Consider the following 21,983-nt stretch of genomic DNA (forward strand, 5'->3'; position numbering starts at 1 on the left):
CTTCCTGCCGCTGCAGGAACATGGCAGTTCTGGGCTTGGTGGGGGCAGCAGAGCCTTCACCGTGACCAGTCCTGGCAGGGAGGCTGGGCACTATTTCTGGAAACTTAGCCCAATCTGTGAGCCATTTGCAGCTCCTTATAAATCCACATCTGCTTAAACAAACCACAGTGGAGTCTTTTATCCACAGCTGTTCTGGGTTGGACTGTGACCCCCCCCCCCCCAGACGCCGTGTTGAAGTCCTAATCCCCTGTGAATGGGGCCTTATTTAGAAATAGGGTCTTTACAGATGTAATCAAGCTACAGAGGGGTTATTAGGGTGGGCCTCAACCCAGCAGGCTGGTGTCCTGTTAAGAAAAGAGAGGAGAGTTCCCATTGTGGCACAGTGGAAATGAATCCAACTAGGAACCATGAGGTTGCAGGTTCGATCCTTGGCCTCACTCACTGGGTTAAGGATCCGACATTGCCATGAGCTGCAGTGTAGGTCTCGTGCAGATGCAGATGCGGCTCAGATCCTGCACTGCTGTAGCTCCGATTCAACCCGCAGCCTGGGAACCTCCATATGCCACAGGCGTGGCCCTAAAAAAAAAAAAAAAAAAAAAAAAAGAGTTCTCATTGCTGCTCAGCAGGTTGAGAGCCAGACACAGTGTCCATGAGGATGCAGGTTCGATCCCTGGCCTCTCTCAGTGGCTTAAGGGTCTGGCATTGCTGCAGGCTGGTGAGCTGAGCACAGGGCACCAGAGCCACTGGAGGAGTCTCTGGAGGAGTCTGGTGGGGCCAGGGGTGTGGAGCCCGAGGCCACCGTGCCCGCTGCCTTGAGCTCTCAGTGTGCCTTGAAGAGGGATGGCCGGCGCCGCAGAATGTGCAGTCCCTGCTCCCAGTTTTCCAGGGCCTCCTGGGCGGGTGGTGCTTCTGGGGGCATCTCGGCAGAAGCCCCGCCCATCGCCGACGGCTCCGTAGAAACACCGCCCCTGCCCTCCAGGCCTGCCCGAGGCGACGGAGCGCTCTGAGCCAGGGGCATCGTGCTGCAGGCTGTCCTGGGACCCCTCGGATGAGGACTGTGCCCGTGGGCGGGGGCTCGGGCACGGGGCCGCGGGCGGCTGACCACGCAGAGCCTGTGGCAGCGCCTTCAGTTCCGCTGCGAACCAGTCCAACGGGCGCCGCAGGAGCGGAAACCCGCCCCGCAGGCTCTTTGAGCAGCGGACCCTGGCGCCTTCCTGGGCTCACGTCACTGTCGTCCGGGGGGCTCGGCGCCGTTCCGTATAGGTTTGTGAGGGTGCAAGGGCAGGGGCGGAGGTTAGCCCGCAGGCCTGACAGCCCGTCTTGCTGGCCGGCCGCTAAGCCAGGAGCCGCCTCTCCCCCGGTGGGGCCCGCTGGTGGCACCACCTTGTTCCCAGCGCGGTCACCGCCATCGTCCTGTTCGCCTTCGCACCGAACCCACCCTTTGCTGGGCTCTTCAGCGGCACTAACTCCAGTGGGTCCTGAGGCCCAGACGGTGGGAGAGCCGGGACCAGCCCTGCCCCAGGCCAGAGCTGGTGCGCTGGAAGCCCGTGTGTCAGCAAACACGTGGGGGAAACGCATCCAGAATACAAGCTGCCTCCGGAATCCACAGTGGCTCGCAGAGCAAGGCACCTCACTTTGCACAAGCATGGTGGCTGGCCCAAGTGACAGCCGCTTGTCTTTCCCTCCTGGGACAGGGGTAACTGCCAGGCTGCAAACCACCAGCCCCTGGCAATATCACCGCCTGAAACTCCAGGAGGCTTACCGCCCACCGCGGGGCACCTGGTGGGGTTACCGCCTGTGACAACTGGATCCCATCAGGTAATTCATTGAACGGAGCACAGGCGTGGCCAAGTCCCTGGGAGCTGTGCTGTGAGGCAGAGGTAACAGGATCCTCGGAGGACCCCCGGGGAACTGACCCCTGCCAAGTGGAGACAGGTGCCTTCTGATGGTCTAGATCGGTCAGGACTGAGGGGAAATGAAACGGACAGGTCACTAGCTGCCCGCTGGGGGTGAAGCCTGCAGAGTTTGCTCCGTGAAGACACAACATCCGGGAAAGCTGCAGGTGTCGCCGCCTGCCTAAATTTGCCACACTCTCCCTTGGGTCCCCAGGCCCAGCCTGCAATGGCAGAGGTGCAATAAACACATGAATGAGGGTGTGTGTCAGTTTCCTGCTGCTACTGGAGCAAATCACCACAACCGGGGGCTTCCAACAACCCCCCTGGACTCCCCGGGCTCTGGCGGCAGGGGTCTGACGTCCAGGCTTGGCAGGGCCGAGCTCCCCCCGCAGCCCCCAGGGAAGGGCTGTCCCCTTGCCTCCCCAGCTTCTAGAGGCGCCTGCATTCCAGAGCTCAGGCCCCCCCCATCTTCTGACACTGACCCCCCACCCAAGGACCCTTGTGGTGAGTGTGCCACCCAGTTAGTTAACTGAGGGCCACCCCCCCCAAGATCCTTGCTTTAACCACCTCTGCAAAGTCCCATTTTCACAGGTTCCAGGGTTGCAGAGCCTGGGAAGCGAAGGTCTTTGGGGGACCGCCCTTCAAAGGATCCTGCCCCTGCGTTTTCCAGCCTTTCAGGGGCCGTTAGCTTCCACGGCCTCGGGGATCTACTCCGGTTGGGCCTCACAGTTTGGGCAAGGCTGGCCTTCAGCCCCAGGATGTACCCCCACCCTGGGTCTTTGGTCTTTGTCCCCGTTCCTGGCACAGAGCTTCTAAAACCCATTGAATTTCCAGAGCCCCAGAAGTGTCCTTTGTCATTCATAAGGAACTTCCCCCACTTTTTTTCTTCTTTTTTTTTTTTAGGGGCACACCCATAGCAAGTGGAAGTTCCCAGCCTAGGGACTGATTTGGAGCTGCAGCTGCCAGCCACAGCCACAGTCACAGCAATGCCAGATCCTTAGCCCACTGCGCGAGGCCAGGGATTGAACCCGCATCCTCAGGGATACTCTGTCAGGTTCTTAACCGGCTGAGCCACAGCAGGAACTCCAGGAGCCCATTCTTGATCACACCTGAGTTGATGCTAATGAGGTAACTGGGGCAGGGGTCCCTAGGTGGCCTCAGGTGGGGCTGGTCACCAGAAAGCTCTAGGGGCGGAGGGTTGGACCGCTCAGCCCGGCTCACTGACCTGGGAAGCGGGAGGGGTGCTGCAGACTCAGCTCCAATGCCAGGAGGCCGTGGCTTCCGGCTGGGGAACCCTGTGCTGCGGGGCGGGCAGGGCACCCCAGATCCGGGGGGACGGACCTCCCCTCCTGGCGTGACTGTCCTTGGTCTCTCTCGCAGTCAACTGGCTAACGCGAGGAATCGTGTCCCTGAGCTTTGTCAGCCCCTCTACAAAGGAGGGACCCCGAGGAGAGGGTCAGGGACCCCAAGGCGACGCCTGGAGTCAGAAGCGCAGATGACAACCCCAACTTGTTACTGGCATGGGGGTGGGGGGCGTCCTGTGGGACTGAGCCCTCAGCCTGGACCTGCGCGGGGTAGAGAGCATCTGAATCGCTCTGAATCGAGTTGAGCTACCGGACGCCCCGTGGGTGTCCCCAGAGTGGGTGTGGGAGAACTGGCGGGAGGGCAGGCGTTTGCCTTAAACTCGCTCCTCAGCCCCTATGACCTCGATCAGGGACCCACGTCGGCTGACGTCAATGGCCTGGGCACGGGGACAGTGCCCAGGACAGCCCATGGCCCCCGGCCCCACCATGAGACGCACTAGGCCAGACTCCTCCTGCTTGGCCTCCCCTCTGTCCTGGGGGCACTGGAAGGCCCGGGGGTCCGGGTCAGTGCAGAGCCAGGAGGTGGCACCCCCCAGCGGGCGTGGCTGTCCTCCTGCCCTGCTCGCGACCCCCAGGCGGTGGCCACAGTCCTCTGGGATGGGCCTGGAGAAGGGTCTGCAGCAGACACGTGGGCCCTTCCTTGGACGCCCCCCCCACCACTGCCCCCGCTGGCCTGACTTGGGTGGGGGAGCTGCTGAGGGTCTTTAATTCCCCATCTGGTGAGGGGAGCGGGGACCCTGCTTCAGCCAACAACCAGGCAAACTCTCAGAGCTTCTCCCGGACCCGCAGGTGCGACAGCGCACCCCAATCCCGTGGGCACCGCGGGAGCCACAGGCTGACCCACCTCGCGGCCGGCCCTCTGTGTCCCACCCTCCGGTCTCATCCTTCCAGGGACAGGATGATTCTGGGGGCTCCTCTCACGTGGAGTAGCGACTCTGGCCACTCACCTGGCCTGTTGGGCCCCCAGAACACCCTCGCGCACCAGCAGCGGTGGCAGTGACAGTGGTGAGGCGGGGAACACAGGTGACATCCATGCCGGGGACACTATCACAGGGCAGTCCCTGGAGGGCAGGCCCGTTTCCCCAGAAAGGCAGCTGCTTCCCGTGCGTCCACCCGGATGCCCCCAATCCCTCCCATCCAGGCCCCCAAACTCTGCCTAAGGACTTGCCGAAGCTGCGCTTAAGGGGCAGTGAGGCGCTGCAAGCTGCACAGGTTGGCCGTGGCCCTCGTCCCACCCCATCCCTTGCGGGTGAGAGGCTCTGTAAGACCGCCACCGCACAGTGGGAGACTGCCACCATGCTGCACAACCTGTCACCAGCGTGGTCACTGCAGCGTGGTCTCTCGCTGCCCTTCCCTGGGTCTTAGGCAGATGGTCTGAGTGAGCCACCATGCCTACTGCGTGCCATGGAGTCTCGTCGGCCCAGGGCCCCTTTCACCGGTCGGGCTGGAAGGGTTGCTGCCTGAAGATGCCCCGGAAGCCAGCTCTGGGGCCGTATTCACCCAGGCGTCCGCAGGCAGGGCCCTCAGCCGGCGCTGTCGGGGGAGGGTGTCCGCACCTGGGGAGCCTCTCGGGAGCACGGAGCCGTCACCGGCTTGCGAGCGGGAAGGTCAAGGGTGGGCGTGCGTGTTTCCAGAGCCATGAGGAGCTGGGCCCGAGGCGGAGGGCTGCCCAGGCGGTTTCCTGGCAGGGTGGCTGCGCCTGAGACTAGGCTCTGAAGCTGGAAGGAGCCCCAGAGAATTCCCTGCCCTGCCTCTCACTGGCGACCCCCTTGGCCTGAGCCAGCAGGGGGCCCACACCGGGGAGTCCGCGGGGTCAGCCTCTCAGGGCGCAGAGCAGAGCAGAGGCTCCAGGGAGGGGTTGGAGGGGGGCCAGGAAGTGAGACCCAGCGGGGGGTGGGGGTGGCCAGTGCAGGAGAGCCTGGAGCCGCGATGCTGGGGACCCGAGAGGTCTCAGCAGTGGAGGGTCCGGCTGAGGCTGACAGCTGCCCTGGAGCCACTGGGAACCACCTCCCCTTCTATGGAGACATCAACTGTGGGAGCATAAGACTGGGCCAGAGCAGGGTCCCCACCTGTCCTTGTTCCCAACCAAGAGGCACCAGGACCCAGCAGAAGCAGGTGAAGGTCCATCCCAGAGGCAGACCCACTGCTGCCCCTCAGGCCCAGGTGCTGGAGCGAGTGAGCAGACCTCACGGCCGCCCCCTTGCATCATCACAGGTATGGCCCAGGGAGGGACAAGCTAGGGAAGGGGGGCTTGCACTGGGTATGAGATGAGTATTTTAAACAAACTGGACCATTTTGATGCCTGAACATTGTGGACCCTGCCTGAGCCTGAGATGTAATTATGGGATGGAAAGGGGAGATACGACAGAGCAGGGAGTTTACACGCTAATGAGCTGAGATACCCCAGAGGAAGTGGTACGAATGTATGACTGGCTGGATGGATGGGTGGGTGGATGGGTGGATGGTGAATGGATGGGTGGATGGGTGGATGGGTGGGTGGGTGGGTGGATGGGTGGATGGTGAATGGATGGATGGGTGGATGGGTGGATGGGTGGGTGGATGGGTGGGTGGATGGGTGGGTGGATGGGTGAGTGGATGGATGGGTGGGTGGATGGGGGGGTGGGGGGGTGGATGGGTGGATGGTGAATGGATGGATGGGTGGATGGGTGGGTGGATGGGTGGGTGGATGGGTGGGTGGATGGGTGGATGGATGGATGGGTGGGTGGGTGGGCGGGCGGGTGGGCGGGCGGAATGATGGATGGGTGGGCAGATGATCGATATTGGATGGATGGATGTCGGGGGATGGACAGACAGGAAGATGAGAAGATGGATGGAGGCAGGCTCGCTGCTGAGCGCTCTGGGGGTTCCAAAACCTTATCACACCCTCTAGTGATTACTTGGCCACCTTGCCTGCTCCCCAGCCTCTGACTGTGTCAGTGAATCCCTGACTCAGTGACCCGCTGTGTGGACTGAGAGGTGGGGGGGGTCAGTTTTCTGCTGTGCTATGTTGGGGGCAGAGGTGTGGAGGCACAGATCAGAACGAGGTGCAGGTATGCTCTGGGATGTGACCTGGGCTCTGCTGGAGAGCTCACCTGGGGATTCTAGATGATTCTAAAAGGCCCCCAGGACACTTTTGGGTGGGATTCATGAAAGTGGTGGCAGTGGCCCAATAAGCAAACAGAAAAGTCAATATTTGCAGTGTCCAGTTGGTGTATGGGTGTGCGTGGCAAGGACGTCTGACCGGAGACATTTGGGCAGGGGGCAGAAAGATTCAGGCGGAGTTTTTTTAATGCTGGGGGCACAGCAAGTCAGCCAGGGAGTCTGGGGCTGAGGAAGGGCCAGGAGGGGTGACAGGGGAGGGCACAGAGGCCTGGCCATCACTCAGGGATTCCCATTAGTGGAAGCCGCTGGAGGGTTCCATCTGCTGAGTGACAGGACCGACTTGGGTTCTGACTGTATCCCGGCAGGTCTTTGCACAGCACACAGGGTGAGGGCAATGCAGGGGCGATGCTTAGGGAGGGCTGGGCCCGAGGTCAGTCAGGCTGAAGGCTCTCGGTTCTGATGCTCAGGCCAGGTGGGCACCACCCCAAGGGGATGGGCCACAGCCCACTGGGCCAAGCCGTGCAGGGTAAATGGAGCGCTTTGAAGTTTCCAAATGGGGGCTCCTGGGCCAAAGGTCTGGTCCACTTGGGAAGCTCTGGGGACGGAGACGGCTGCTCAGGGGCGTCCCAAGTCATTCTCAAGCCACACAGTGGCCAGCCCCGCACTCTTGCTCAGCGCGGAGGAGCGCCGGCCTGGGGTCCGGCCTGGGGTCCGGCGTCCGCGTGGCAAGGCCCCTCTTCTGTGCTCAGGCGCTCTTAGCGCCCGGGAGGGAGGGCTCCTGGCCGCGGAGGGCGCCGTCCGCATCCCGGGAGCGCTTCTCGAGGCCGCCGCGCCTGGTTCCCGGGGCCAGCGCGCCTCCTGGCGGCTGCGCTCGGAATAGCGCTCCGCGCGGGCCTCCCTCCCTTCCCGCTGCGCGAAGGGGCTTCTCAGCAGAAACCCCCGCGGCCCGGGAACGCGGACCTGCGCGGAAACGCAGCTGACGCGGGTGGACTCCGGATTCCCGCCCCGCTGGCGGGTAGAAGGGCGCACGATCAGAGGGTGGAGACCGGGGCGCCGGGGCTCCATCCGCGTTGGGCAAAAGGGGCAGGAGAGGGCGCCGAGGGTCCGCGGGGCCATCGGGGGCGCTGGAAGGTGGCGCCCAGCTGCTGGGGAAGGGGCAGGGCAACGCGGAGGCGGTGGCTGAACAGGCCGAGACAATTGGGACGCGCAGTCGCGCGGGACCCCTGCGCAGCAGCAGGTCTGCAGTTGCAGGAAACCAGAGAGGAGCCAGGGGAGCGGGGTTGCAGGTGGGTTGGCGGGGGGCCGCTGGGAGAAACGGGAGGATGGAGGCGTTGAGCCGGCGTGGCTCGGTCGGGTTTGCACGCAGGAGGCTGTACGAGCCGAGGGTGGTTGGGCAAGCGGGGGGTGGCCGCCCTGGTCCGGGGGCGGGCACGAGGCCGAACGCCCGCACAAGTGGTGAAGGCCTTGCTGGCCGGTGGAGGGAGGGAGGGAGGGAGGAGGCAATGAGGCTGGTGCCCAGGGCTGGCACCGGAGTAGGGGCTTCGAGGAACCCGAGGGGCAAGGTGGCCTGGGTGGGGACCAGGGATTGGAAGCGGTGGCCACAGGCCTGCGCCGAAGTTGTGAGGGGGGCCGCCCACCCGGCCCGAAGGTGGAAGGTGGGTGGAAGCAGGGGCCGGGGCAGGAGGGTCGGAGGAGCGCCAGGGGCCACCGGGAGAGCGACTCCCTGGCTCCGTGGGCAGGGCGATGACAGGCCAGGCGCGGGTGAGGACCCGGCGAGCGTGTCCGCGCGGTGGAGGGCGTCAGCGCCAGGAGGGGGCCGGGGGTCCACCCCAGGCTGCCCTCTGCCCCTTCCTGCTCTCCTAGGGCAGGAAGCGTGGGCAGCCCCTGGGCCGAGGGCTGGCGGGTGGGGGGCCCACACCCGTGCCCTGGGCTCCCTCAGCTGTTCGATTCTCTCCGAGAGCGTCACTGCAGCCCCTCCCCAAAGAGGCTCCCTTTGGGGTGTCCACCAGGCGCCTTCTCGGGCCCAAGATCCTATTTCCGGTGGCGAGGTGGGGAGGCCCAGTGGCCAGCTGGCGGGGCTGGTGATGGTGAGCATCAGTGTCCCCTCCCAGGGCCCCTGGCAACCGTCAGAGGGAGGGGTGGGGAGACAGGAGGGGACTTCGGGGGGGGGGGGGCCAGGGCCCCAGTGAATTTGGAGACAAAGAGAGCAGGCCGGGCTGGTGTGCGGGGTCGGGGGAGGGAGAGGCACTGCCCCCCCCCCACGTCACCCGGTCTCATCCTCCATCCCTTTACCCTCGCCCCTCCCGGGCTCCCGACGCGCTCTGGTTGCTCCCAAGATAAAGCATTTAGGTTGGATTACAAAAATGTTTAATTTTGTTTCCTGTGTGTGTTTTAAACTTACATGAACAGCAATGTACTTAAAAAAGCGTGCTGTTTCAGAGTTCCCCTCCTGGCACAGCTGAAACCAGTCAACTGGGAACCATGAGGTTGCGGGTTCCATCCCTGGCCTTGCTCAGTGGGTTAAGAATCCCGCGTTGCCATGAGCTGTGGTGTAGGTGGCAGATGCTACTTGGATTCTGCTTGGCTGCGGCTGTGGTGTAGGCTGGCAGCTGCAGCTCCGATTAGACCCCTAACCTGGGAACCTCCAGATGCTGTGGGCATGGACCTAAAAAGCAAAAAAAAATAAAGCATGCTGTTTCTTTCTTTTCGGGGGCGGGGGGGAGGGTCTTTTTTAAGGCTGCACCTGCAGCATCCGGAAGTTCCCAGGTGAGGGGCCCAATGTGAGTGGCAGCGGAGGGCTTACCTACTCCACAGCCACAGCAACGCCAGGTCTGAGCAGAGTCTGTGACCAGCGCCAGACCCTCAACCCACTGGCCAGGGATGGAACCCGTGTCCTCAGGGATGCTCGTCCTGGCTGGGTTCGTAACCGACTGAGCCGCCGTGGGGACTCTCGTTTCTTCCTCTAAGGTGGTTTTCCGCTGCGTGCTTTACTTGGAGCACCGCCCAGATCCTCAGTGGTCGGCTAGGTCATTCTCATTTGTGCAAAAACATCCGCGCTGGGGCCCCCCACTGGGCCCCCTTCTGGCTGCTCAGTCCAGCAAGGGGCCAGGCCTGCTCTGGCCTTCACGCCACCCAGCGTCCTGTCTCGTGGCTTCCTCTGGTGGACACACGGGGCACCTTCCCTTCTGCATCCACGCTTTTTTTGCGCAGTAATGTATCCCTGAGCTTCCCCCACGATGGGCGGGGAGCGGCAGTTGGCTCCTCACTGCCGGGTGGCCCTCCCTGCGAGAGAATACCCACGGCCCAGCTCCAGACATTCGAGTTTTTCCAATGCGGGGTTAGGAATAAAACCACTCTGCTTGTTGTTGTTCTTCTTCTAAAGAGACCTGATTTTTATTTCATTGTATTTTATTATATTTTATTTTTTGAGTCTTGCCTGTAGCATCCGGAAGTTCCCAGGCCAGGGATGGAACCTATGACACAGCTGTAACCGGAGCCACGACAGTGACAATACGGGATCCTCAACCCCCTGACCCACCAAGGAAATCCCATTCTGGTTGTTCTTGCACCTTCTTCTTTTTTTTTTTTTCTTTTTTGGGCCACACCTGCGGCATATGGAAGTTCTCAGGCTAGGCGTCGAATCGGAGCTGTAGCCGCCGGCCTACACCATAGCCACAGCAGCGCCAGATCCGAACCACACCTGCGACCTACACCACAGCTCACGGCAACGCCGGATCTTTAACCCACTGAGCAAGGCTAGGGATCGAACCCAAAACCTCATGGTTCCTAGTCGGATTCGTTAACCACTGAGCCATGATGCGAACGCCTGTCCTCTCTTTCTTTCTTTCTTTTTTTTTTTTAAAGCTTAACTCTCCTTTCAGTGCAAATCTCTCCATTTTACTTCATTTGTTCATGAGTCTTGTATTGAGAAAATGACAAATGCAAATGTCATTAGTAGGACCATGGAAAGGGGGTCACAGCATCAAGTCTCGGCTCATTCAGAGCCCTCAGCCCAATGGGCAAAACAGACCAGACAAACCGACCGCCCTGACTTCCCAGGGGTTGGAAATGCAAACAATATTTCGTTGAAAAATGAGATCTGGGAGTTCCCGCTGTGGTGAAGCAGGTTAAGAATCCATCTGCAGTGGGTGGGGCTGCTTCAGAGGAGCGGATTTGACCCCTGGCCCCAGAACTTCTGTATGCCACAGGTGTGGCCCAAAAAAAAAGAAAAAAAAGGTAACTTTACCTTTCAGTTTTCACCATATTTTTGTTTTGTCGTAGTTGTAATTTCCAGTGCTGATTGATGATGTTTGATTTTTATTTTAATTGTGTTTATTTTTATAGATTCTTTTTTACTACTCAGTGAATTTTATTACATTTGTAGCGGTACAATGATCATCGCTTACAGCATGTCCATCCCCAACCCTCAGTACGGCCCCCCACACCCAACCGGTCTCATTTGGAAACCGCAAGTTTTTCAAAGTCTGTGAGTCAGCATCTGTTCTGCAAAGAAGTTCACTGTGTCCTTTTTTTAGATTCCACATGTCAGTGAAAGCATTGGATGTTGGTGTCTCATTGTATGGCTGACTTCACTCAGCATAAGTTCTAGGTCCATCCATGTTGCTGCAAATGCCGGGATTTCATTCCTTTTGATGGCTGAGTAATATTCCATTGTGTGTATGGACCACATCTTCTGGACCCACTCCTCTGTCGATGGACGTTGAGGTGGTTTCCAGGTCTTGGCTATTGCAAATAGTGTTGCAATGAACATCGGAGTACACGTGTCTTTGCGAGTCGTGGTTTTCTCTGGGTAGACGCCCAGCAGTGGGATTGCTGGATCAATTGGTAGTTCTATGTTTAGTTTTCTGAGGCATCTCCATACTGCTTTCCACAGTGGTTGCACCAATTTACATTCCCACCAACAGTGTACTAGTGCTCCTTCTTCTCCACCCCCCTCCAGCACTTATTGTCTGTAGACTTTTGGATGATGGCCACTCTGGCTGGTGCAAGGTGGTACCTCATGGTGGTTTTGATTTGCATCTCTCTAATAATGAGTGATGTTGAGCATCTTTTCATGTGTTTTTTGGCCATCCGTATGTCTTTGGAGAACTGTCTGTTTAGATCTTCTGCCCATTTTTGGATGGGGTTGTTTGTTTCTTTGGTATGGAGCTGCAGAAGGTGTGTTTATAAATTTTGGAGATAAATCCCTTGTCAGCTGATTCATTTGCAAGGATTTTCTCCCATTCTGTGGGTTGTCTTTTTGTTTCATTTAGGGTTTCCTTTGCTGTGCAGAAACTTTTAAGGTTAATTAAGTCCCATTTGTTTATTTTTGGGGGTTTTTTTTTGTCTTTTTTTTTTTTTTTTTTTGCTATTTCTTGGGCCGCTCCTGTGGCATAGGGAGGTTCCCAGGCTGGGGTCGAATTGGAGCTGTAGCTGCCGGCCTGCACCAGAGCCACAGCAACGTGGGATCCGAGCCGCGTCTGCAACCTACACCACAGCTCACGGCAACGCCGGATCATTAACCCACTGAGCAAGGGCAGGGACCGAACCCGCAACCTCATGGTTCCTCATCGGATTCGTTAACCACTGTGCCATGACGGGAACTCCCTATTTTTGTTTTTATTGTCATGACTCTAGGAGGTGGATCTGAGAAGATATTGCTATGGTTTATGTCAGAGAGTGTTTGGCCTATGTTTTCCTCTAAGAGTTTTATAGTGTCTGGTCTTATATTTAGGTCTTTAATCCATTTTTAGTTGATTTTTGCGTATGGTGTTAGGGAGTGGGTTTTATTTGTTCGTTTGTTTTGTTTTGTTTTGTCTTTTTAAGCTTGCACCCGCAGTATATGGAGGTTCCCAGGCTAGGAGTCTAATTGGAGCTATTGCTGCTGGCCTATGCCAGAGCCACAGCAATGCCTGATCCAAGCTGCACCTGTGACCTACACCACAGCTCACAGCAATGCCAGATCCTTAACCCACTGATCGAGGCCAGGGATCAAACCCACAACCTCACGGTTCCTAGTTGGATTCGTTTCCCCTGTGACACGAAAGGAACTCCTTAGGGAGTGTTCTAATTTCATTCTTTTCCATGTGGCTGTCCAGTTTTCCCAGCACCACTTATCAAAGGGGCTGTCTTTTTTCCACTGTATAGTCTTGCCTCCTTTGTCATAGATTAGTTGGCTGTAGGTGTGTGGGTTTAATTCTGGGCTTTCTATCCTGTTCCACTGATCCATATTTCTGTCTTCATGCCAGTACCACACAGTTTTGATGACTGTAGCTTTGTAGTATAGTCTGAAGTCCGGGAGCCTGATTCCTCCAGCTCCATTTTTCTTTCTCAGGATGGCTTTGGCTATTCTGGGTCTTTTGTGCTTCCAAACAAACTCTAAAATATTTTGTTCGAGTTCTGTGAAAAATGTCCTTGGTAATTTGATAGGGATTGCACTGAATCTGTAGATTGCCTTGGGTAGTACAGTCATTTTGATAATACTGATTCTTCCAATCCAAGAGCATGGGATGCCTTTCCATCTGTTTTGTCATCTTTGACTTCTTTCATTAGTGTCTTATAGTTTTCAAAGTACAAGTCTTTTGTCTCTTTAGGTAGTTTTTTTTTTTTTTTTTTTGTCTTTTTTAGCTATTTCTTGGGCTGCTCCCACAGCATATGGAGGTTCCCAGGCTAGGGGTCAAATCGGAGCTGTAGCCACGGGCCTACGCCAGAGCCACAGCAACGCGGGATCCGAGCTGTGTCTGCAACCTACACCACAGCTCACGGCAATGCCGGATTGTCAACCCACTGAGCAAGGGCAGGGACTGAACCCGCAACCTCATGGTTCCTAGTCAGATTCGTTAACCACTGCGCCACGACAGGAACTCCTCTTTAGGTAGGTTTATTCCTAAGTATTTTATTCTTTTGGATGCGATGGTAAATGGGATTGTTTCCTTAATTTTTCTTTCTGATCTTTCATTGTTAGTATATAGAAATGCAGTTGCTTTCTATGTATTTATTTTGTATTCTGTGACTTTGCCAAATTCGTGCATGAGCTCTAACAGTTTTCTGGTAGCGTCTTTAGGATTCTCTAGGTATAGTATCATGTCATCTGCAAATAGTGATAGTTTTACCTTTTTCTTTCCAATTTGGATTCCTTTTATTTCTTTTTTCTTCTCTGATTGCCATGGCTAGGACTTCTAAAACTATGTTGAAGTTCCTGCTGTGTTGAAGTGGGTTAAGAATCCATCTGCAGTGGGTGGGGCTCTTTCAGAGGAGCAGGTTCGACCCCTAGCCCCGGAACTTCCATATGCCGCAGGTGTGACCAAAAAAAAAAAAAAAGAAAAAAAAAGGTAACTGTACTTTTCAGTTTTTCACCATATTTTCATTTTGTTGTAGTTGGAATTTCCAGTGATAATTGATGATATGTTAATTTTTTTTGTTTTGTTTTGTCTTTTTGCCTTTTCTAGGGCCACTCACGCGGCATATGGAGATTCCCAGGCTAGGTGTCTAATAAGAGCTGTAGCCATTGGCCTACACCAGAGCCACAGCAACGAGGGGTCTGAGCTTTGTCTGCAATCTACACCACAGCTCACGGCAATGCCGGATCCTCAACCCACTAAGCGAGGTCAGGGATTGAACCCACAACCTCATGGTTCCCAGTCAGATTCGTTAACCACTGCGCCACTACGGGAACTCCGATATGTTAAATTAAAAATAATTTTTAAAAATTTTTTTTGCTTTTTAGGGCCACATCCTCAGCATATGGAGGTTCCCAGGCTAGGGGTCGAATTGGAGCTGTAGCTGCCGGCCTGCACCACAGCAACGCCAGCTCTGAGCCAATTCTGCGAGCTACACCACAGCTCATGGCAATGCCAGATCCTTAACCCACTGAGCGAGGCCAGGGATCGAACCTGCGTCCTCATGCTTACCAGTTGGGTTCGTTACCACTGAGCCACAACGGGAACTTCTTTCCTGTGTTTTTTGTTGAAGCTGAACCCGTATAATTTGCAGACAATGACCGGCACAGGTTCTGCTGCAAAACGCCTGTGGAATGTTGGCTGTAACACAGTGTCTCTGATGCTTCTCTTTTCATTCTCTTTCCTTTTAATAGCTGTAATTCGCAGACCATAAGAGTCACCTCTTTAAAGTGTAAATCCAGTGCTGTTCAGCACGTTAGGAGTTGTGCAACCAGCGCTCATCACACGAGGTAATTCCACGACCTGTCATGCCCTCTGTGCCTATGAAGCAGGGCTGCTTGGCTCTTTGTGTCTTCACTGGAAGAGCGTGTCTGTTTAAATCCGCCACCCAGGTTTTGATTGGGATTCTTGTCATTTTATTACGATTGAGTTGTGAGATTTCTTTAGGTGTTGCAGTTGTTAGACTTGTCAGATGTAAGGTTTGCAAGTATTCTCTCTCCCTTGGTGGATTGCCTTTTTCTTTTCTTCCCAGCGTCCTTTGAAGCACAAAAGTTTTTAAGTCTCAGCAGTTAAATGTATCTATTTTGTATTTTGTTGCTTGTGCTTTTGGTGTCCTCTTTAAGGGAACTCTGGCTCATCTAAGGTCTGTTTTCTTTTCTTTTCTTTTTTGAATTTTAGTACCTTTTATTTATTTATTTTTAGACCTCGAGTCCCCAAAAAGAGCTAAATTACGCTCTTCATGGTAGTGTTGGGGAGTCCATAATAATCAAATGGAAACCACCCCGCCTAGGAAGCCACAGCTTCACTCTGTGGCTTTTATTTCAAAGTGGGGGGGGGCCTGTCACCCCGTGTCTTCTTCTTCGAGTTGACAGCTCCGGCTCTGACATGAAGGTCTTCGATGCCCTTGTGGGTACTTCTGTGTATGCTGTCAAGTCAGGGTCCGGCTTCGGGCATCTGCGAGCCGCTGTCCAGCCTTCCCAGGACCATCTGTTGCAAAGACTGCCTTTCCCCAGTTCAGGGGTCCGGATGCCCCCGTCAGAAGCCCCTCGGCCCTGAGCGTGCGGGTGTGTTTCCAGGCTCTCGGTGCTGGGCCCCTGGTGCGCACGTCTGGCCCTATGTCAGCGCCGCGCCGTGTTCATCGCCGCAGTTTTGCGGTTTTGAAGTCAGGAGATGGGGGTCCTCCACCTTTATTCTTTATTTTTTTTTTTTTTGGTCTTTTTGCCATTTCTTGGGCCGCTCCCGCGGCATATGGAGGTTCCCAGGCTAGGGGTCGAATCGGAGCTGTAGCCACCAGCCTGCGCCAGAGCCACAGCAATGCAGGATCCGAGCCGCGTCTGCAACCTACACCACCACTCACTGCCACACCGGATCCTTAACCCACTGAGCGAGGCCAGGGATCGAACCCGCAACCTCATGGTTCTTAGTCGGATTCGTTAACCACTGCGCCACAGCGGGAACTCCTCCACCTTTATTCTTTTTCAGGACTTTTGGCTATTTGGGGTCCCTTGTGATTCCATATAAGCTTGAGGACTGGCCTTTCTACTTCTGCGGGAAAAGGTGCTGGACTTTTCGTTGAGATTGTACAGACTCTGGGTCGGTGTGGGCTGTGCTGGCGTTTGCGCGGTGTTGACCTTGCATGTCCATGAATGTGGGGTGTCTTCCTATTTAGTTTTTCTTTAATTCCTTCCAGTCGTGTTTTATAGTTTTAAGCGTACAAGACTTTCGCCAACTTGGTTAGATTTTTTTCTTGTGTATTTAATTCTTTTTTTTTTTTTTTTTTTTTTTGTCTTTCAGGGCCCCACCTGAGGCATATGGAGGTTCCCAGACTAGGGGTCTAATCAGAGCTGTAGCCACTGGCCTACACGACAGCCACAGCAATGCCAGATCCGAGCTGCATCTGTGACCTACACCACAGCTCACAGCAATGCTGGATCCTTAACCCACTGAGCAGGGCCAGGGATTGAACCTGCAGCCTCACAGTTCCTAGTTGGATTCGTTTCTGCTGCGCCACGATGGGACCTCCGAGTATTTAATTCTTTTAGATGCTATTTGAGGTGGAATTGCTTTCTTTTTTAAAAATTTGTTTTATCTAAGGATGGGTGATTTGCAGTGTGTTAATTTCCACTGGACAGCAAAGAGGTTCATACATATATGAATATATATATATATATATTCAGATGTATACACACACATTCTCTTTCATACTCTTTTCCACTCTGCTTTATCACTGGGGAGCGAGCACAGTTCCCTGTGCTCTGCGGTAGGATCTAGTTGTTACCCGTCCGGTACATAATAGTTTGTGTCCACTAGTCCCAAGGTCCCCTCCAACCCCTGTCCCTCGCCCCCCTGGTACTACGGCCTCTTCTCTGTGTCTGTGAGTCTGTTTCAGTTTTGTAAGTAAGTTCATTTGTATCGGTTTTTTTCAGATTCCACACACAAGTGATATCCTGTGGTATTTGTCCTTTTTCACTCAGCGTGAGAATCTCCAGGCCATCCATGTTGCTGCACAGAATTGCTTTCTTAAGTTCCTTTTATCACCTGCATTATCTGTGTTCTTAGCACTAACCATTACCTAACTTTTTTTTCTTTTTTCTTTTGAGGGCCACACCTGCGGCATATGAACGTTCCAAGGCCGGAGGCTGAACTGGAGCTGCACCCGCCTGCCTACACCACAGCCACGGCAACACCAGATCTGAGCTGCCTCTGCAACCTACTTCACAGCTCATAGCAACGCCAGATGTTTTAACACACTGAGCGAGGCCAGGAATCAAACCCGTACCCTCATGGGTACTGGTGGAGTTCTCTCTCTTTTGTTGTTTTTTTGGGGCCACACCCACAGCATATGGAGGTTCCCAGGCTAGGGGTCGAATCGGAGCTGTAGCCACTGGCCTGTGCCACAGCCACAGCAACGTCAGATCCAAGCCATGTCTGCGACCCACACCACAGCTCACGGCGATGCCGGACCCTTAACCCACGGAGTGAGGCCAGGGATCAAACCTGGGTCCTCGTGGACGCTCGTCAGATTCGTTTCCTCTGAGCCTCGACAGGAACTCCACCCGTCGGGTTCTGAACCCGCCGAGCCACCGCGGGAACTCCTACCTAGTGTTTTAAATGTACGTATGTGTTTGTCTTCTGTCTCCTTGACAAGAAGAAAACTTCCATAAGGGCTGGAGCTTGAGTTTGTGTGTCGTCACCTCTCGAATCTTCAGCCGGGGTCAGGCACAAGGCTTCGTGCGCAAGGGCCGAGCGTCAGTGGACGACGGCGCCACTTGCCTCGACGGGCTTTCGCTTCAGTTTCCAGAGCATTTTTTTCTCACGCCTCCACGAAGATGCTGCTCCGGCAGCTGTGGACATGGATCGCCTGCACTGGAAGTTTATTCTTCGGGCGGACTTTCTCCATCAGGGGGCTGATGTGAACCTGCCTTTCTAAACACATCCAAGGGGGATGAACTGCCTTCCGAGGCGCCATAATGAGTCTCACTTCTGCTGGCAGCACATGGCGGGGGGGGGGGTCCCCTGTATGCCCAGGACCACCAGGCAGCCGCCCGCTTTCAGTGCCGGGCAGCCGGCGGGTGGAGCCCTGTGTCCGTGGTGCTCCAACCACCGGCCTTTCCCTGATGGCTCATGAATTCGAGCCTCTTCACAGGTTGCATGACCGGAGGAATCCCCTCCCTGCGAGTTGTTTGTTTACCTCCTCTGTCCATCTTGCTATTGGTTCGTAAACTCTGTTTCTTGTCCGTTCCAGGCGCCTTCTGTATATTACAGATGTGGCCGTCATTTCTTGTCCGCTTGGCAGACATGTATTGTTCCACACGTATCATTTTTATACGGCTTGTTTGTGGCTTCTTTTTCGACACAAACTTGATATTCTGCAGACTCAGCTATATCTCCCTTTCTCGTGTATCTGTAGAGTCCCTGGCTTGAGGGAAGACATTCTTCTGGACCCCGGATTACACGTGTGCTGATCTAGCTTTTTTCCAGTTCTCTCCATTTCCGCATTCAAAGACTTGACCAGTCTGGCTGCGGACACGCTATGCACGTGTCTCTTACCAACGATTCTCTGTCGAGCCAGCCCCACTCTGCAAACACCTGCCTCCTTTCCCACTGAATTTGCCTCCCTCTTCCATCCTGAGTGAAATTTCTATGCCAGCCCATGGCTCTGCCTATTTCTAAATCTGTACCGTATTTATTGGATCAGCAGCCCAGAGATTGGCCTAATAGCTGGGGTGGCAGCGTCTCCCTGGCTCTTTTCAGTCTTTTCTTGCCTGCTGTTGGGCATGTATTCCTACACAGAAGTCGTAAGATTATTTTCCCCATTCTGGGGTCTTCATGGTGTTCCTGTCTTTTGCTCAGATCCCGCTTTCTGCAGCTTTCTAAGACTTCATAGGTTTTCCCCGATGGCCGAGCAGTGAAGGGTCTGTTGTTGTCACAGCTGTGGCGCAGGTCCAATCCCTGGCCCAGGAGATTCTGCAAGCCACAGGCTTGGCCAAGAGGAAAAGAAAAAGGAAAAAGATTGTACGGCTTTCTTTGTATGGGTCCTCTGCCTTCCTTGATTGTCTTCTTCTTAAGTAGTTTATTTTCCTTGTCACTGTAGTGAATGGACTGGATTTCCCATTTCTAGAAGCTCAGTGTTGGAATAGAAAAAAAATGATTATTCTACGTTTTCCTGCTAACACACCAGATTATTTTATTAAGACCAGTAGTTTTGACGAGAGTCTCTCGGTTGTCCAGGTGTTCAACAAGAGTGGCTTTTTTTGTTTGCTTTTCAGGGCCGCACCCGCGGCACATGGAGGTTCCCAGGCTAGGGGTCCAGTCGGAGCTACAGCTGCCGGCCGGCACCACAGCCACAGCAACGCCAGATCTGAGCCACGTCTGCGACCTACACCACGGCTCACAGCAACACCGGATCCTTGACTCACTGAGCGAGGCCAGGGATTGAACCCGCAACCTCATGGTTCCTAGTCGGATTTGTGTCTGCTGAGCCACAACAGGCACTCCTAGAGGTGGCTTTTAATTCTTCTTTTCCGATGTCTGTGCTGATTCTCTTTCATCTACATTCCTCAGAGGGCTGGCTATCTTTGTCTGCTGTCAGCGGAGGGGGTGGGTCCTGCCTGTCCCTGTGGGACAGAGGAGTCAGCACGCAGAACTGACAGAGGTCTGTCCCTCTTGCACCCCCAGGCGCCTCTGCTCCCCGCCTGGTCGGGGTCTGTGCGGGACACACTGGCGGCTCCCTGCCAGCCTCAGGTCAGGGGCCCTTCAGCAGGGGGTGTAACTGTGAACCCCCACCTTGTAGGCCAAGAAGGAGAAGCGGGGAGTCTGCCCTCCCAGGGGTGGGGGTGGGGCATGGAGGAGCCAGGCCAGCCCCACCACGGGGTGCCCGGTCACCCACGAGGATCACAGAGACTCCCCCACCCCAGGCCACCTGGAACTGGAAGTGATGTGTGACACTCGGGATGGGGCAAGACCAGGCTTCCCGGGGACTGGAGATCAGTGGCGCTCAATCCTGGAACTGCCCCTCGCTCCCGTCTGGGGTGGAGTGCCACCTTTCTCAACCCAAGGCCCCCTGGGGCCCTGGCCTCCCCCCCACCCCAGTCCGCCCTCTCTCTCCGGGCACCTGCACCCTCTCGGCAGAGGCCCCTTACCGCAGGCTCCCCAACCCGGACAAGTGGGGGCAGGCAGGAGGGTAGGAAGGGGCTTGCAAACCGGACACCAAGCCAGTCCGAGGACGGGCCCGGAAGGCCTTAAAACTTCCCGGTTCCTCCCCTCCCCACCCCCGCCACCCGCGTTTCCCCCTCCCCAGGGCTGGACCCCTGAAAGCGGAGCGTGTTGCTAGGATTCCAGAAACCACTTCTGGAAAGGAGGAGCTTGGTGGCTTGGAGACTAGGGTCCCCAGGTCCCTCCACTGTCTCTGGGGGCGTCTCAGCCCCCCCCCCCTTCTTCAACAGAAAAGCAGGATGTAAAACCTCGTCACCTGCCCCCAACCTCCTGGCCGGTCTTCCCCACCTCGCTCCCCAGGGGATGGGGTCCCGTGGCCCCCTCTCTGCCTGGTGGTCTTTAACCTTGCAGCCGCCAGGCCAGGGCTGCTTTTGCCCACCCAGGGCGCCCTCCTCTGTCCGCCAGCGCCTGGCCCCGTGGACACCGCCCTCCTGGGCACACACACTGACAGCCCGGGTTCCAGGGCCTTTGCCTGAGCAGGGCTGCACCGAGCCTCCGCCAGCCAGCCCGCCGGCAGGGTTTAGCTAGTTAGTTGGCAAGTATCCCAGATGCCTGACCTGACCGCAGGGTGGGGCCAGCAAGCCCCCCCAGGGTGGGGGAGACAGGGACCCTGGCACAAAGGGTGTGGGGGACACAGCCTTTGAAGGGGAGGGAGCAGCATGTGCCACAGCCCAGAGTGGGGAGAGCGCTGCCCAGAGCTTGAAGACCAGCGGCGCTCATAGGAGGTGAGGGGCCGGGTCAGGCGGGGCTCCCACGGGGTTCCGTGTGGGACTTGACCCTGAGGGCCACAGGGAGCCACGTTGTGCTTGGGGGCAGCCACTCTCTGTGCAGCAGAGACAGAAGCCAGAGCACAGGTCTAGGAAAAGGAGTGAAGGAGGCCAGGTGCCCCCACCACCTCCCCCCCCCCCCGTCACCCCCCCGCCCCCGGGCCCCAGGATCTGGGGGATACGCTGCTGTCCTTGGCACCGTCTCAAGGGACGAGTCTTCCCTTCTCCCTCCCCCCTCCCCTCCCGCCTTCCTTCCGCCCCTTGTCTCCTGGTCATTTTGAGTGAATGTTGGGAGGGGGAGGCCCGCGCCTTCACGCAAGGTGGGGACAACGCTTATGTTTCACTGGCTGGAAAGTCGCCAACAGGGACCTCGGCTGAACGCCTGGGTGTTTCCCAGGGCACCCCTGAGGCCAGAGCTCCAGTGCCGTCTCCGGCATCGCCAGACTGTTCAACATTCGGCTTGGCTTCCTAGGCTTTGAGCTGCCGTTTCCTGCCTGGCTTCTTAGCCCGTCACCCCAAACAGCATAGAAATGGGCCAATACCTTGAAGGGACGAGCAGCACAAAGGCGAGGCGGCAGCTCCCAATGCCCAGGTTTGTCTCTCTAGGCCTGGGCGGGTGCCGAAAGCTGAGCTGCCCCGTGCTTCTTCGGTGCCTCCCTGAGGAGGAAGGGGGCCGAGGATGCCGGCCGTCTCCAGGTGATTCCCTCTCTCGGCATCCCAGCCCCTCAAGTCCTGGCTGCCTCTGCTGCTGGCAGATGCCTTCGAACAGCTGTTTTAAACACGGCTTCTGGAGTTGCTTTTGGTGCAAGGTTTTGTCTGATGTTTGCTACTCCTCATGGCTGGAAGCGTGATTCAAGGTGATTCTACACTATTCGACGTGCTGTGGGTTTGCTTCATAGACGGTAACGGTAACGCACTGGATGATTTGACTGATGTGAGAAATTATCAACATTGTGTGTGTGTGTGTGTGTGTGTTGCTTTTTAGGGCCACACCTGCAGCATATGGAAGTTTCCAGGCTAGGGGTCCAATTGGAGCTACGGCCGCCCCTGGCCTACACCACAGCCACGTGGGATCCGAGCCACGTCTTCGACCTACACCGCAGCTCACGGCAACGCTGGATCCTTAACCCACTGAGTGAGGCCGGGGATCAAACCAGAATCCTCATGGATCCTAGTCGGGTTCGTTCCCTCTGAACCATGACGGGAACTCCTCTGTGTGTGTCTTAAACTTTGTAGCAGAAC

The sequence above is a fragment of the Sus scrofa genome, chromosome 7 (genome assembly GCF_054392235.1).
Source record: "Sus scrofa isolate SSC_HxYL_T2T_F1_AM1 chromosome 7, Sscrofa_HxYL_maternal_Yorkshire_Landrace_v2.0, whole genome shotgun sequence".
NCBI classification, from domain to species: domain Eukaryota; kingdom Metazoa; phylum Chordata; class Mammalia; order Artiodactyla; family Suidae; genus Sus; species Sus scrofa.